Here is a 14,905-nt window from a genome sequence, read left to right as displayed (position 1 = left end):
AATAACGGAAGCATAAACATATGTCCAAGTGGACAAAGAAAAAACGGCGGAAAGTAAATATGATGAAATGATAAAATAAAGCGATAAAGCTAGAAATATAAAGAGCGGTATAGTAAAGGTGCGGAAATTAAAGTTAGTTGTTAAATGTTAAAGATAACCATCTTGAAACTTGTCAAGTATGTTATCAAAGTTAGTAGGAGATCGATGGTGAGTGAATGATGTACTCGGATTTAAATTCAATGAGGTTTATCAGAAGCTTGATAAAATCATAGCGACTACACGATAAAAACCTCCACAAGTCTTAATTCAACCTCATACAATTCTCTTCCATATTTGATCTTTTTATTCGGGACACGAAATATTGCGCTATGTTAAGCAGATCGCCAAGTGATTTATGTAGAAATCACCCTACAACGAGGCCGGTCAAAACTTTATGTGCTAATGCATGCGAGAAGAACGATATGTAGATCGTTTTCCGAAAGCAATACCGCACGAAAAGAAAAAATGGTGAGTGATCTAGTCTTCACCAAGAATCCATAAGAATTCTCAAGGCATTAAGACTCTCATCGACAAAAATAAAAAGAAGTAAAAGATGGAACCACATTAAAAGCTCCTTTCATCCATAATTTCAATCACTTAATATTGCGGATTTGGATTCTCATCCTATCGACGCCCTAAGTCCATTGAAATTAGAGAGAAATTAGGCCTCTAACTTGTGATTCAAAGAAAATATCAAAAGAATGGAGTAGAAGATGAATTAGAACCAAAAACAAGTCAAAAACCACAAAAACAAGCATTCTGTCCAGATGTAAATCGATTTGCACAGAGTGTAAATCGATTTGCATAACTCTGTTTTCAAAAATCTGCGCAGTTTTCAGTTGTGTAAATCGATTTGCACCAGATGTAAATCGATTTGCACAACACAGTTTTCAAAAAAAACAGAAAATAGAGAGAAGAAAACTTGTTTAAACATAAAACCAAACACCTTGTGATCTTGGATCAATTTGTGCACGAAAATGTATCAAATAAGCAAGCAAATCTCATCAATGTAGCACCAAAGGTGCATCAAGCATAAACAACAAAGGATCACATCTTGGATCATGAAAAGGATCTAGAATTTTACCAAATCTTCACAAACTTTGAGTCTTCTTCAAGAGCACACAACCACAAGCCTTGATCTCTCACAATTGATGAAGAAAAGTAGTGTTTATGTTGAGGTTTAGCTCTAAATTAGTGAGGTTAAAGATGTGACTCACTAATTTGTGTGGAAGAGAAAGAGCTTTGAGTGATGGGTTTGGAAGAGGTGAGGAGAGAATTTGCAATAAGTTTCTTGGCTATCAAAGCTTGAAAAATGAAGAGGGGAATGCCTCAATTTATAGGAGCTAGGCTTGGGAATTTTTGTGGCTTGGAGTTAGGATTGGAAAATAGAATTAGGCTTGGAGAAAGGTTTTGGAGCCAAAAATGAAATCCAATGGTCTTGATGCAATCACATGAGGGCTCATGATAAAATGATGTAGGAAATCCAATGTGAGAACTAAGTCATGCTTCCCATGCTTGCAAATGATGTCAACACTTTCAAAAGCTGAATTTTGCCTTCATTTTTTCAAATTCGTGTTGGTGCAATCGATTTACACTTTATGCAAATCTATTTACATAGCTGAAAAAGGCAAAATCTGGGGAAAAAACAGTTATGTAAATCGATTTGCACCTTATGCAAATCGATTTGCACTGATGGCAGAAGCAAATCTGGTGCAGAAACAGTTGTGTAAATCGATTTACACCTTATGCAAATCGATTTGCACAGTGAAAATCTTGAAAAATGCCCTTTTTGAAGGATACATTGACTTGGTACCTACAAAACACAAACATACAAAAGCACAAGGCAATATTTTTGGTATTTTGGTTAGTAAAACATATACAAGTAGAAAAACATTGGTGTTTGATGATCCCTCTTACAGATGAAGTGAGCATAACACCGAGAGCAGAGTTTTAAGATGAAACTCTTGATTGATGATTGATATGCAACTGTTGTATGATCTTAGGGTCAAAAATTGGGGTATGACAGATGCCCCTATTTAAGTTTCTTCTATCCGGAGATGTGAGGGTTAAAATCCTCGGCTCGACGTAATTGAAGAGACTTAAATATAAAACACACAATTTTTGAACCTAAGGTATGATGCGATGCTAATGGATGCATCAAGTATGATTATGGAATAGAGGGAAGTATAACACCACTGGGGAGATAAGAAAGGATTCCACTGGGGAAAAGGTATGTGTCATCCAGGGATAAAACTTGGATTCCACAGGAGAAAGGGACAGTCGACAGAAGTTTTCAAGATAAAACATGATTGAACTTCGGGAAGAATCAATAGAGAATATCTGAGGCATACATGAATGTGGCTACATCAATTGAATATCAAGGTAAAACATGATTGGACAACATCAAATGACAATCAAGGTAAAACGTGATTGGGCAACATCGAATGACAATCAAGGTAAAACATGATTGGGCAACACCAACTTACAATCAAGGTAAAACGTGATTGGATATCGTCAAAGGATAATCAAGGTAAAACATGATTGGATAATCATCAACGGACAATCAAGGTAAAACATGATTAGATAATCATCACAGGTCCATCAAGGTAAAACATGATTGGATGTCATTAAGGGATAATCAAGGTAAAACATGATTGGATAACATCAAATGACAATCAAGGTAAAACATGATTGAAGGTAACCAAGATAAAACACGGTTGAAAGCGATCAAGATAAAGCATGACTGGAGGCAATCAAGATAAAACACGATTGAAGGGAACCAAGATAAAACATGATTGAAAGCGATCAGGATAAAGCATGATTAGAGACAATCAAGATAAAACACGATTGAAGGGAACCAAGATAAAACATGATTGAAATCGATCAGGATAAAGCATGATTAGAGACAATCAAGATAAAACATGTTTGAAGGGAACCAAGATAAAACATGATTGAAATCGATCAGGATAAAGCATGATTAGAGACAATCAAGATAAAACATGTTTGAAGGGAACCAAGATAAAACATGTTTGAAGGGAACCAAGATAAAACATGATTGAAATCGATCAGGATAAAGCATGATTAGAGACAATCAAGATAAAACATGTTTGAAGGGAACCAAGATAAAACATGATTGGAATCTTTCAGGAATGACACTGAAAGAAGAAATGATACATCTAGGAACAACACTAGACAGACAAGACAAACAAGTATCTGTTTTGGATAGGTGCCAAGTAAGTTGGACTTTGATCTCAAGGTAAGATGTTGATAATAACAGAACCTCGAAGAATGCAAATGAGTATGAAATTTGTTTCAATGCATGATGTTGAATTTTTCTATGCATGATATATGATCAATGCAATGCAATTGTTTGTGACAACTGAGGGAGACTCTTTTGTGAGGCAAGATTAAAACTCTGATTCCTCAACACGAGAACTCTGCCAACTCTGCTTGGGAAGAAGATGCTTAAACATACTTCTATTACACCGGTAACTGTATCAAAACGATGATCCTTTGAGAAGGGCTGATAAAACTACTTAGGGACTGCTGAAGAAGATTGCCCCTGATTGAGTGATTTTTGTAAGTTAACCGATCATGGCTTCAGTTGAACTGTATTGGGGATGAACTGATCATGGCTTCAATTCTTGAAATGCATGTTGGGATGGCTTGCCCCAGTATAAGTCTTGAAAGGATATTCTGATCAACAAATCTTGACTGAACATCTGAACAACAGGATCTTGAAGTAACGTGCCCCTGATAGGACCACTAATCAAGTTTCTCGACTGTTTGAACTTCCTGAAATATGAGTGCTTACTTGCAAATAAAATGTTCATTCAAGAATGGTAATTTTAATGCAATGCTCAAAGAATATTTTTGAAATCAAAATCATTATTGGAATAATGTTATTGATGTAAAGCAAATGGAATCACTGGTCAAAACATAAAGGTTAAGACATTCAAAGTGAATGATAAAGCAAAGGTATGATATCAAAACAACTGATTGGAAAATCTCATGGGAGTCAGCTTACGCAACCTTGTTGTAGTATGCTTTCAAACAAACCTTGCTTCAATTAGGTCTTTCAAAGGTTGTAACGTGGCCAGGTTCACGGTTTCAGAAACAAAGGATATAAGGCTCAAAATTTGATTGTACCCATCCCATCTTCGTGATGATCTCCAGTCCTAAAACTCAATTAATTCAGCTTATGCATTCAGGTTCCAAGAGACTTCTGGAATTGCACCTTTGATAATGATGATAGTTCACAAGCAAAGAGAAATTTTGAGATGGCAGTCACTTCTTCCTTTTGGTAGTCACAACATTGTGTTGTTCAGGAATTATTGACTTCTCTTTTTTTTTTCATCTTTTCTTTTTATATATCCCTAACTTTTGCCTGAACTGTTTATTTTTGAACTTACAGTCAGCGGGATGCCTTGATTCTTGCCTAAGTCGTTTTTGGTTTTGACTTAGCAGACTTTTCTTTGTATATATATATTTTTTGATACATTTTTTTTTGAAAGATAGTGACTGCTTTGCTTAATGATTGATAAACTATCATTGGCTTTTGATTGACATCTCCAACATTTCTTTGATGTATGCGGAGGAAAGCTTGTGATTGGAACCTTTGTGGAAAGGTGTACTGAATGATTCTCTTAAAATAGAATGCACAGCCAAATTAACTGAGAACTACCCTGCCCCAGGTTAAAATGCGGGTTTTTTCGTACAGAAAGAAACTCCTACTTCGAAGGCTCAGAGGGGTTGACAAGGGATTAACTTCCTTATTTCTCCAGTGTTTGGGAATTGAAGCAATGCCTGTACATCATCAACAAAGTTTTATTTGAAAGCATAAAGTTCAACAACTTGGGTATTTCGTTGTCATCATCCTCCCTCCAATCTTTGCATAAAACACAACTTTGATAGAGAAAGAAAATGGAATAAAAAGTTTTGTAAAAGAAGGTATAAACATAAACATAGTAGATATGAATGAATTCAAAATATGCAATGCTCATTTCATTAAAATCACCATTCAGAAACAAACAAAGTCTAAAAGTAAACAGTACAATAAAGGAAATACGAACAGTACAGAAACAAGGCCTAGTGACTAATCAGCAACAAAGATGAGCTATCTCGTCTGAAACACTTGGCTTTAGGAATATCTGGCTTTGATCTGTCTTCAGCCACTCTGTTCTGGCAAAGGATTAGTGACAACATTGGGACCCATATCCTTGAAAGAGAGCATCTTTGATCTCACCAACTCTTGAACTCTTTCCTTCAGAGGAAAACATCTTTCTAAATCATGGCCTGCTGCACCTTGATGGAAAGGACAATGGAGATCAGATCTGAAACCATCAGGGAGAGGATTTCGAGGAGGCGGCATAGCTCTTGTTGTAATCAACCCTTTCTGGACCAAAGCAGGGTACAGTTCTGTATAAGTCATGGGGATAGGATCAAAGTCAATCCTATTACGAATCTGATTCTGTTTAGCAGTTTGAGGTTGAGGAGCTTGAATTCGCACAGGAGCGACAGCGGCTACATAAGGTTGATCACCATTTTGAGGTCTACGACGAGATCCCCTTCTGTCATCTGACACAGCATTAGTCTCATGCTCCTTCTTGTGGAAGTTTCCATAAGGTTTCTTCGATCCACCAGAGGATTCAGCAACATTAGCAACCTTCCCATTCTTGATTCCTTCTTCGAGTCTCTGGCCAATAGTAACCAAGTCTGTGAAGTTTGAGGACACACTTCCAATCATTTTCTCCCAGTAGAAAGGGGAGAGAGTATCCATGAACATTCCAGTCAATTCTTTCTCAGCCAATGGTGGTTCAACTTGGGAAGCCAATTCTCTCCAACGTTGAGCGTATTCTTTGAAAGATTCCTTTTCCTTCTGAGCCATGTTCTGAAGTTGACGACGGTCAGGTGCCATATCCAGATTATACTTGTATTGTTTCATAAATGCATCAGCTAAATCTTGGAAGTTTTGAACACAACCCTTTTCCAAACTCATGTACCACTTCAACGAAGCTCCACTTAAACTGTCTTGAAAGCAATGAACGAGCAAATTCTGGTTGTTGGTGTAAGCAGTCATCTTTCTGTAGTACATGGTCAAATGACTCCTTGGACAAGTATGCCCCTTGTACTTCTCAAACTCGGGAACTTTGAACTTGGACGGCATGACAAGATTTGAAACAAGACCCATATTATCAGCATTCACACTAAAGAAATTGCTTCCTTCCATGGCTCTTAGCCTCTTTTCCAATGCCTGATATTGCTCACGGACTTCTTCAACTTCACCACAATCTCCTTGACTAACACTTCGAGAACCAACAGAACGGTAATCATAGAGAGGATTGTCATAGCAAACTGGAACAGCTTGAGCAGTAGTATGAACAACAGGTGGAGGTTCAGAAAAGACCGGAGGTTGGAATATCTGCCTCGAAGTTTGACCCACCATAGAAGCATTGACATATGTTGGAGAGAAATTCTCAGGTAATCCAAATTCTGGCCAAGTAGAAGGTGGCTTCTGAGCAAATGAAGGGTCAACAACAGCAGTGGAGACTTCGGAAATAACAGTCCTCTGAGGTGGATCAGTCCTAGCCATCAACACTTGCATCATCTCGGTAAGCTTAATCATGCCTGATTTCAACTCATCAATTTCCATTATGACTTCCATGTTATGTTTCTCTTGATCTGCCATTCTTTGTCTAACAGCAGCTCTAGTTCCGTACTTGTGTGGAGGAATCAGCTTGACAGTAGACAGACAAATTCTGAAGATGGAGACAGACAAGGATAAGTTTTCTGGACAACCTGGATGTATGTATGCAAATGATGCAATTGTTGTTGTCTCTTTTTATTTATTTGATTTTCAAGGAATTCAAGTGAATGCATGGATGCATGGTTTATGCATCAATCACAATCAAGATCACACATGTTCGCACAAACAGAGCTCAAAGGTTTGACGTCACGAGCATGGAGTCAAAGTTAAGAACCACCCACAAAGGTATGTACTATGGAATTTTGTACCTGCTGAACGGGTTCTACAAAGGTTCCCAGAGTTTTCAATCTTCTATCGGAAACTACTGGCACGCACAATTGCTCATGGGCGCCAATAATATGCCTAAAAAGACCTCGTCTGAGCGTAGTACCGCATGACAACAAGCTCAAATTGGTACTTGATCTTGTTTCTGCACTACATCCTAAAAAAGGCTTAGATTGGTTAAAAAGGGTTCTAGGCCATTCAGCTTCTACGGACACTCACTATTGAAAGTAATAGCGTTCTTACGATAGTTCGTAACAACATCTACTACCTTCCATGAGGCCTCCACTGATTGGGGTTCCACCATATGATGCTCATGTTAAGGATTGCTCCTGACATGCAACTATTGGTCTTACCACCTCCTATCTCAAGTTACTCACCAAAGTTCGGGTTAGAACTTTATCTCATCACAGAGGAACCATCGAGCACCAAAAAGAAAGAAAAAAAAGAAAAAAAACAAACAAAGCACACAATAATATATACAGATAAAAAACACACAGATAAACAAAACTAGGCTTAACACACTTAAAACTGGATCCCCAGTGAAGTCGCCATTTTTTCTGTAGCGGGGAAAATCTGATATCGAAGCCATAGGATTGACTCGAATCAATATTTCGTTTGAAATCGCCACCGCGCTTTATTTTTCAAAGGAAAAGGGAAAAGAACGAAAAACCCAAAGTTGTTTTTAAAAAAAGGAAGAGAACTCAGGTTCGGGTGTTGATTATACAAGGGGAAGGTTTAAAGCACCCCTCATATCTGTGGTACTCCACAGGAACCTTTTTGAAAATCTGTGTTGTGTGTGCTAAAAAAAAGGGTTTGTTTTATTTTTAAAATAAGCTCGGCAAGACGTTAAGCCTTGTGCTTACATACCTCCTCGGTGCAATGGAGAAGTCAGAGCTAATGTAGTTCCGCTTAAAGGGAAAAACAATTTAAAATGAATAAACACTTTGTTGTCGTTAGAGAGAAATACTCAGCCGTTGATCTTGAGCATGAGAACAAACAAGTTCTTTGCATCGCAAATGAAAGAAGGGCGCCAACTCGGATAAAATCAACGAGTATGCCACTAGCTCTCTCACGCGGAAAAGATCTCGTTATTATCAATCAATTTCAAAATCGTGGGGTATAACCACTCGTTTCGACAATTAACGGTGTCTAAACTTTTGAAGAAAAGCCACTAAGGGCGAAAGATATTTTTAAGAAAAAGGTTTTGAAAAGGTTTGCAAACATAAGAATGTTTTGGAAAAAGAGAGAAGATTTTGAAAATTTAAGAATGGGAGGAGATGAAGAGGCTATCCTATTGCGTAAAATAAAAGCTAAGAAAAGAAACGGTCTGACCGAAATAAGAAGCCAACACTTGACATTAAGAGTCAATGTAGTTTTCCCATCCTTTGGACTTATCAATACCAATACATTAACACTTGGGGATCCAGATGGACTTATTGTCTTAGCACCACTTTTCATTAAGCACATTAAGATTCTGACGAAAATCGGGCAGAGTAACGGCTGTTTTCGGGTAAAATCCTTATATCAATGCCTTGGAATTAACCATCAAGGGCTTTCAAGGAAGTACCTGCACACATAAACATACAACAAAACAATGCCAGACAGACAGAACAATCACAGGGTAGTAATAGAATGAGTCCAGAGGTACTAGGTCCATAAGTCCGAATCTCCAAAATGCTAGGGATAGTAACCGATAGTCCAAAGAGAGCCTTATGTATTTTTTAGATTTTCGATTGTTTATTAGTGTTTTAGCCAAAAAAGGTAAAGTATGGTCCAAGTGGACAAAAGAAAAATAACGGAAGCATAAACATATGTCCAAGTGGACAAAGAAAAAACGGCGGAAAGTAAATATGATGAAATGATAAAATAAAGCGATAAAGCTAGAAATATAAAGAGCGGTATAGTAAAGGTGCGGAAATTAAAGTTAGTTGTTAAATGTTAAAGATAACCATCTTGAAACTTGTCAAGTATGTTATCAAAGTTAGTAGGAGATCGATGGTGAGTGAATGATGTACTCGGATTTAAATTCAATGGGGTTTATCAGAAGCTTGATAAAATCATAGTGACTACACGATAAAAACCTCCACAAGTCTTAATTCAACCTCATACAATTCTCTTCCATATTTGATCTTTTTATTCGGGACACGAAATATTGCGCTATGTTAAGCAGATCGCCAAGTGATTTATGTAGAAATCACCCTACAACGAGGCCGGTCAAAACTTTATGTGCTAATGCATGCGAGAAGAACGATATGTAGATCGTTTTCCGAAAGCAATACCGCACGAAAAGAAAAAATGGTGAGTGATCTAGTCTTCACCAAGAATCCATAAGAATTCTCAAGGCATTAAGACTCTCATCGACAAAAATAAAAAGAAGTAAAAGATGGAACCACATTAAAAGCTCCTTTCATCCATAATTTCAATCACTTAATATTGCGGATTTGGATTCTCATCCTATCGACGCCCTAAGTCCATTGAAATTAGAGAGAAATTAGGCCTCTAACTTGTGATTCAAAGAAAATATCAAAAGAATGGAGTAGAAGATGAATTAGAACCAAAAACAAGTCAAAAACCACAAAAACAAGCATTTTGTCCAGATGTAAATCGATTTGCACAGAGTGTAAATCGATTTGCATAACTCTGTTTTCAAAAATCTGCGCAGTTTTCAGTTGTGTAAATCGATTTGCACCAGATGTAAATCGATTTGCACAACACAGTTTTCAAAAAAAACAGCAAATAGAGAGAAGAAAACTTGTTTAAACATAAAACCAAACACCTTGTGATCTTGGATCAATTTGTGCACGAAAATGTATCAAATAAGCAAGCAAATCTCATCAATGTAGCACCAAAGGTGCATCAAGCATAAACAACAAAGGATCACATCTTGGATCATGAAAAGGATCTAGAATTTTACCAAATCTTCACAAACTTTGAGTCTTCTTCAAGAGCACACAACCACAAGCCTTGATCTCTCACAATTGATGAAGAAAAGTAGTGTTTATGTTGAGGTTTAGCTCTAAATTAGTGAGGTTAAAGATGTGACTCACTAATTTGTGTGGAAGAGAAAGAGCTTTGAGTGATGGGTTTGGAAGAGGTGAGGAGAGAATTTGCAATAAGTTTCTTGGCTATCAAAGCTTGAAAAATGAAGAGGGGAATGCCTCAATTTATAGGAGCTAGGCTTGGGAATTTTTGTGGCTTGGAGTTAGGATTGGAAAATAGAATTAGGCTTGGAGAAAGGTTTTGGAGCCAAAAATGAAATCCAATGGTCTTGATGCAATCACATGAGGGCTCATGATAAAATGATGTAGGAAATCCAATGTGAGAACTAAGTCATGCTTCCCATGCTTGCAAATGATGTCAACACTTTCAAAAGCTGAATTTTGCCTTCATTTTTTCAAATTCGTGCTGGTGCAATCGATTTACACTTTATGCAAATCTATTTACATAGCTGAAAAAGGCAAAATCTGGGGAAAAAACAGTTATGTAAATCGATTTGCACCTTATGCAAATCGATTTGCACTAATGGCAGAAGCAAATCTGGTGCAGAAACAGTTGTGTAAATCGATTTACACCTTATGCAAATCGATTTGCACAGTGAAAATCTTGAAAAATGCCCTTTTTGAAGGATACATTGACTTGGTACCTACAAAACACAAACATACAAAAGCACAAGGCAATATTTTTGGTATTTTGGTTAGTAAAACATATACAAGTAGAAAAACATTGGTGTTTGATGATCCCTCTTACAGATGAAGTGAGCATAACACCGAGAGCAGAGTTTTAAGATGAAACTCTTGATTGATGATTGATATGCAACTGTTGTATGATCTTAGGGTCAAAAATTGGGGTATGACAGCAGCCAGAATTTGTAAACATTACTTTAAAATCTTTGTCACACAATTGACTTATACTTAAAAGATTATGTTTAAGACCTTCTACTAGCAGCACATCAGTTATAGTAGTGGTAGAAGGGTTACCTACACTTCCTTTACCAAGTATGGCTCCCCGATTGTTATCTCCATAGGTGACATACCCCTTTTTCTTTGCTTGAAACTCAACGAAAAGAGATAGGTCTCCAGTCATGTGTCTTGAACATCCGCTATCAAGGAACCACAACCTTTCGGCAATGTCAAGACACTTTTTCTGCAAGATTAATTTAAAGAGGGAGGTCCCCAATTTTCATTGGGTCCTTGGTAGTGAGTACACAATTTGTTGCACTTAGGCAACCATTGAAATACTCCTTTAGGAACTAAAATTCTCCTAAATTTGCATTTTTCAATGGTATGTCCCTTTTTGCAACAATAATGACAAGTAATATGATGAGAATATGGAGTTTTGCTAGTTGATACTTTTGGCACAAAAGTGTATTTACTATATAAAGGAGTATACGATCTTTTGAACTTATTTGGATCAACCGCAAAAGTCACTTTTGGTTGTAGAGCCTTGTCTAACTTGGCTTTTAGATCTCTTACTTCTTTTTGCCAAATGTGACATGTCTCACAACCAAACCATGATGTAGGATCTATTTCAACTTTATCCTTTTGAATGTCTAGCATAGATTGTTTTAAAGCTTCCATATCCTTTTCGGTTTTCTCAACTTTTGATTCAAGATATGAAAATATTTTCTTATTTGAGGCCAAAAGTTTGAAAGCTTTAATTGCATCTCTATGTAATTCTTCAAAAGCAAGTTTTAGTTGAGAATGAGATACCTTATCTACGAGTTCAGGTTTAAGATGACTTACAGCTTTCTTTTTCTTGTTTTGATGAGCCATGAAACATAGGTTTGCTGATTCTTCTTCATCGCTTGATGAGCTTTCACTAGATGAATCACTTTCCCATGCTATGTAGGCTCTTTTAGATTTGTTATGACCTTTGCTTTGGTTCTTCTCCTTTTCTTTCTTAAGGTATGGACAATCCGGTTTGTAGTGACCGGCTTTCCCACAATTGAAGCAAAGACCTTTGATTTTTCCTTTGTTGTCGTCATCTTGTTTGAACTTGTTTGATTGCTTTCTATAGTTGATCAAGCCTTTGTCAGAATGTTTTGCTCCATTTTTCTTCAGATATTTGTTGTATCTTCGCACAAACAGTCCCATTTCCTCATCATCGGAGTCTTCGTCATCACTTGTATCACTATCCTTTGGCTCTTGTCTTGAGGTCTTGGAGCTTGAAGCTTTTAGAGCTATTGACTTCTTCTCTACCTCTTTCTCCATGTTCTTTTCTCTCTTTGCCCTTTTCTCATGCATGTCAAGGCATTTAAGGTGTTGTTCATGTTCCTCTAGTTTACCAAAGAGAGTGGTAATATCTAAGGTGTTTAGATCATTTGCTTCCTTTATTGCTGTAACCTTGGGTTGCCATTCCCTGTTCAAGCATCTTAAGATTTTGTTAGTAGCAACTGCATTGGAAACAGGTCTATCAAGAGAATTTAACCGATTTTTCAGGTGAACGAATCTCTTCTGCATGTTTTCGATGGATTCACCATCTTCCATGTGGAAGAGTTCGAACTCTTGAGTTAACGTATTGATCCTAGATAGTTTGACATCATCCGTTCCCTCGTGGGCAACTTGCAATGTGTCCCACATAGCTTTAGCTGATCTACAATGGGAAACGCGATAGTATTCATCAACTCCTAGAGCTGAGATTAGAATGTTTCTCGCTTTCCAATCGTATGCATATCTCTTTTCATCTTCAGCATCCCAAGTATTTTCTGGTTTTGGAACAACTGCACCAGCTGCATTTGTCATGGTGATCTGAAAGGGACCATTGACAATAGCTGTCCAGATGTTCCTATCAATTGCATTGATGTGGACACACATACAATCCTTCCAATAGCCATAGTTTTCACCGTTGAAAACTGGAGCTCTATTGTGAGCCCCTTTAGGTCCGGAAGCCATCTTTCCAATAAGTGTTTCACGTAGCACGGAATAAACCAGAGCTCTTGATGCCACTTGTTAGACGCTGGCCTTAGGATCTAGAGGGGGGGTGAATAGATCGTTCACAGTTTTACGGAGTTAAACGACTTTTCAGCGGAAGTGATTCTGAATCGACTCGCGTCTATTCCGAACCACTATCGAAACGATTGTATATGTGTTTAAAAACCAGTCAAAAACTTGAGGTAAGTGATAAGAGTATACGTTGCAGAATCAAAGCGTTGCTCTTATTGAAAATCAGATTAACTTCTTGTATGATGGACAATGTTTGCAATGCAGTAAAAGTGATAGAAACAAATATACAAACACTTGGTGATAATGATCAAATTGAAGGTGATTCAATATGTGATGGATTGTGATGTTTATATAAGTTCTTAATTCACAATCTTAACACTCGAATCGTTGATCAATTTGCTATTATAACCAAATATGAACAGAATGTAAATGAAAAAGTAAAAGCGACAAGAACACGATATTTGTTTAGGCAGTTCGTCGATCGTCCTCGCTACGACTACGTCTGCCCCCAATTCCAAACTGAAATTGGGTAATCTTTCATTAATGTTGAAAGTAGTATATACAAAGAAGATAACAAAGCGATAAACCATAAACCAATTATGTCGATCCTTTGAATCTTCTTCCCCCTTAATCCTGAGTCAGATCAAGGTTATCCAAGAGCTTCACTTTGATCCCTTTCTGCAGTGTCTTCAATTCCCTCGAACCCTTGTTCTTCAATCTTCACACTCAGCCGGATCCTCGATGAAGCCTCTTGATAAAAACCCCCAAGAAACACCTATCTTGGAGGACAAAACCCGCAGATTTTATTCACCAAAAACCCCACAAATCTTCACCCACTAGGAATCTTCAATTCCGTTCCATGGACGTTATCGAACTCGATCACTAACCCTCAACGCAAGAATGATTATGTGTAATTGTGTTGGAGATGACGAAGAACGAAGATGAGAAGCCTTTGTGTATCTTTCAGTCGTTGGTGTTCGTTTCAATAATGAACCTTGGACAATATATATGATAGCTTAACAGTTGGAGATGAGAGAAACAGAATTTTTGGCATTCTTGATCAGTTAGGTCGACCTCTTGTGGTGCTTAGGTCGACCTAGCAGAGCTTGCAGAATTTTGCTCCCAGTTAGGTCGACCTGTTTAAGGAGTAGGTCGACCAGAATCCTCTTAAAATGCATTCTGGGGACATTTTCTCAGATTAGGTCGACCTAGTTGTTGTGTAGGTCGACCTAGCAGGCTGGTATGTAAATTTCATCAATTTAGGTCGACCTAGATGATGTGTGAGTCGACCTAGCAGAAGTATATGGATTTTTCTCCATTTTAGGTCGACCTGGGTTGACAGTAGGTCGACCTAACTGCTGGTTTTCTGCATTCTTCTTGTTCTGCTTGTGTTGAGTCGACCTATAAGCATAATAGATCAACCTGTACTATCATGAGTGATCAATGCTTGCTTTTCTTTGAGTTTTCTGCTTCCGCCTTGTTGTTTGAATGCTTATTTGAGTTTGCCATGAATCAAAAACATCTTTGAGTGTAATCTTGTATTCACATGTTCATCAGTCAAAACCAATTCTGAAGAATTTGAAATAAAAACCAAAAGTTAGCGGCTAAAGTCATAACACTAAGAACAAAGTTGGCTCAAATTGAATGTACCCTTTAAGTTGGTGACAGATGCATGACTCGTGATATCTAAATATAGAAACTTGAAACATAAGGCATTAACTATAGGATGAATGACTCCGAGATGTTTTGGAACAAATTGAATGTACAATTTAAGTTCCAGGCAGATGCATGCTTTTGATATCTAATTATAGCAGCTTGAAACAGAACACATTAAGTATAGGATGAATGACACATTCACATTCAAAGTAATTATGCCGATGATCCTGAAGCATGC

The 14,905-nt window shown here is 37.4% G+C and overlaps 1 pseudogene; it reads right to left on the bottom strand.

The window, feature by feature from the left end:
• Window positions 1-14,905, bottom strand: part of LOC131597796 (uncharacterized) — a 43,803-nt pseudogene that overhangs the window by 17,524 nt on the left and 11,374 nt on the right.

Source organism: Vicia villosa, linkage group LG4 (genome assembly GCF_029867415.1).
Source record: "Vicia villosa cultivar HV-30 ecotype Madison, WI linkage group LG4, Vvil1.0, whole genome shotgun sequence".
NCBI classification, from domain to species: domain Eukaryota; kingdom Viridiplantae; phylum Streptophyta; class Magnoliopsida; order Fabales; family Fabaceae; genus Vicia; species Vicia villosa.
The sequence above is the reverse complement of the archived record's forward strand: the minus strand, read 5'-3'. Positions and strand labels throughout refer to the sequence as shown.